The sequence below is a fragment of the Rutidosis leptorrhynchoides genome, chromosome 9 (genome assembly GCF_046630445.1).
Source record: "Rutidosis leptorrhynchoides isolate AG116_Rl617_1_P2 chromosome 9, CSIRO_AGI_Rlap_v1, whole genome shotgun sequence".
NCBI lineage: Eukaryota > Viridiplantae > Streptophyta > Magnoliopsida > Asterales > Asteraceae > Rutidosis > Rutidosis leptorrhynchoides.
This window is the reverse complement of record NC_092341.1, coordinates 222,054,220-222,057,843: the sequence shown is the minus strand read 5'-3', so window position 1 is coordinate 222,057,843 and position 3,624 is coordinate 222,054,220.

Sequence of the window (3,624 nt, the reverse complement as noted above, 5' to 3'; positions counted from 1 at the left end):
TCAATCTCAAGGATTGAGTAATATCAGTCTTAAAAGCTGATTTTTGATCTTTTAAGGAGATTATCCTTTCTGGGGATCTGATTCATTAGTCTTATCCAGCTAATTTGCAAGGCATTCTCCCCATTTTATGAGATAGATCCTCTCATGGTTAGGATAAGTCTGACCACTTGGCGACCCTGTTTGATGCTGAGGTCCGTGGATTTTTTGCTGATTTTAGAGATGACTTTTCTAGATTTTTCGTCAACCTACAGCTGGTCTGGACGACAACTTCCTGACCTAAATCAAGAAGCGCGTGTCTTTTTCAGAAGACTTTACTTCCTTTTAATGATGGAATTGATTCACCGTGTAGATCCATCTTTCTTTCAAATATATTACAGTAAATTGGGTAAAACTGATTAGTTTAGTCCAAAGCAAAAATATCTTCATTTATTTGTTACAAAAATATGTGACATATGTTTTAAATAACTTGGTAAATTTTCCCACACTTGGCTTTTATTTTCCTTTCTTTGCCTTTTTATTGTCCTCTATTCCATTTTAAATGAATTCTAACATTTTGGGTTGTTTCTCAATTTATGTCCTTTCCGAGGTAACAATAATTTCGGTGTTAACACCTAGTTTTATCGTTCATAAATATGTATAAACATGATTTTGAATTCATTTAATTGAAAATTTTGAAAATTTTACTAGAATTAGGTAGTGAGTATATAAGACTAGGGCTGTTCTTTATTATCAGAGAGCACTAGATTCTAATACAACTACTGCGTTACTAGTATTTTTAATGGTAACCAAGTGTTTTAAGTTAAAAATTTAAAAATCCGAAAGAATTTAACCCCTTCTCACACTTAAGATCTTGCAATGCCCTCATTTGCAAGAAATCAGTAACAATTTAAATTATTGAGAGTGATTAGCGTAGAAAAATGATTAAATTTTACCAAAGTTTCCAAACATATTGGAGTTTGTTTTAAAAGCAAAGATTTTGGTTTTTTTTTTAATAAAAACCTTTACTAATAAAACATTTAATTAATTAAAAATTAAAATTTTGTTTCTTTTTTTAGGATGAGGGCGTTTCGGATCGTTGTCCTAGTCCGTCCCTCGACAAAATTTTAAAATTTGTCATTTTTAAGCGCAGTTTTAAAAGTAAAGATTTTCGAGTTTTTTAATGTTTTTGGCATACTTTAATTTAATAAGATTAAAAATAATGATAATAAAAGTTCTCGTCCCTCCCTTGGGTAGAGTAATTTCGGTTCAATGACCTAGTTTTCAACTCACGACGAATTTAAAAAATCATATTTTTAACTTAACGAAATAAAGTAAATTTTTGTTTTTAAATTCACACCAAACTTAAATTTAAAATGCATAAAATTAAAAATTCATATTATTAATATTTTTATACATACAAACTTTATATTAAAAATATAAAATTTTCAAATATTTACAAAGTTAAATATATTGATTTTAAAAAGTTTACAATAATAATTTAATATTAATTTTAAAAACAAAGTAAAAATAAAATTAAAAATCTTTTTGGTCTTTTATCCCACTTTAATCAATCAATTATTATCAAAAATATACGCCCCTCTTTTCGGTAAAGTAATTTCGGCTATATTACCTAGTTTTACTCCTGACGAATTTTTGAAATATTTTGGTTTGATTGATTAAAGATATTTATGCCTTAAGAATAAACGGTAAATTTCGCAGTGATGTAATAAATTTTTGTATGATATCAATAATTTCGGTTACGCATACCTAATTTTATTGAATACCAATTTAATACTTTATAGCGAACGATTTAGCGTTTATTATCAAAAGGTTAAAAGCAATAAAAAAAACTGTACATACTTACCTATGAGAAAGAATTCTCAGAGACCTGCTTTAGCCGACTAATAGGAGAGTCGTGTGATTTGGTTCTCCATAGCTACGTAAGCATAACCTCGAATCTTCAATATCTTTTCTTCTAAACATATAAACGGTCCTTCTCTGCATAGAGTAACAAATGTTGTATTTGAATATGTTTGATTATTTGAACATTTACCTTCGTGTGACCATTTTCCGCATTTGTAACGTCTTTCAAGGTGTCATGCTCTTCTTTTTGTTGCGGATTTTGATTTTCCTTTTCCAAAATGTATCTTATGATGATCTTTTCTGAGTTCTTTTCTTACTCCGTCCATTTTTTCTCTTATGAATGATACCAGTTCACTCGGAAGTGTGTCATTATTACGTTTAGTAATCATAACATGTAGCATTAGACCATGGTTCAGATCAAAGGAATTCTTCATCTTGTAAAACCTAAAAAAATAAAAATTCAGAATGGGGGGAGAAGACTAGTTCTTTAGGGTCTGCTAGGGAAAGACCATTCGGATTCCATTCTCGAGAACTACACAAAAACAGAAAATCTAACTCTAACAGAAATATATATTATTCTTAAAAGATTCGAACTTCCCCACACTTAGTTAGCTGTGGTGTTGAAATTGTGATTAACTTCGTTGTCAACTTCCATTGGATTATCGATGTAATGTTTAACTCTGTGACCATTAACTTTAAATTCAATCCCATTTGAATTTATTAATTCTACCGTTCCGTACGGGAAAAATCTTTTGACTATGAATGGTCCAGACCATCTTGATTTCAATTTTCCAGGAAATAGCTTGAATCGTGAATTGAAAAAAAGAACTCTGTCTCCTTCTTTAAATTCTTTTGATCTTCTGATTCTTTTATCATGCCATTTCTTCGTTCTTTCCTTATAGATTAACGAATTTTCGTATGCTTCATGTCTTAATTCTTCTAATTCGTTTAATTGACTTAACCGTAGACGTCCAGCTTCATGTAAATCAAGATTACATGTCTTCAAAGCCCAAAATGCTTTGTGTTCAATTTCTACTGGAAGATGACATGCTTTTCCGTAAACGAGTCTAAAAGGCGTGGTTCCAATTGGAATTTTGTAGGCTGTTCTAAAAGCCCAGAGTGCATCCTCCAATTTCATGGACCATTCCTTCGGATTTGATCCTACGGTTTTCTCTACAATACGTTTTAAAGCTCGGTTGGTATTTTCAACTTGTCCACTTGTTTGTGGATGATAAGTGGTAGAGATTTTATGAGTTACTCCATATCTTTTAAGAACTTTCTCAAGTTGATTATTACAAAAATGAGTACCCCGATCACTTATTAAAGCTTTCAGTGTTCCAAACCTTGCAAAAAGACGTTTTAAAAAGTTGACTACAACTCGTGCATCGTTAGTTGGGAGAGCTTGTGCTTCTGCCTATTTAGATACATAATCAATGGCAACGAGAATGTAGAGATTATTATGAGATTTTGGAAATGGACCCATAAAGTCAATACCCCAAATGTCAAATACTTCACATACTTGAATGACATTTTATGGCATTTCATCACGTTGACTTATTTTTCCAGCCCTTTGACAAGCATCACAGAATTTGCAAAGAAGGTGTGCGTCTTTGAAAATTGTAGGCCAATAGAATCCAGCATCGTAAACTTTTCTTGCTGTAAGTTGAGGCCCATAATGCCCTCCTGTTAGTCCTGTGTGACAATAGTTTAAGATTTGACTGGCTTCATTTCCAAATACACATCGGCGTATTATTCCATCGGGATAACTTTTAAACAAGTGTG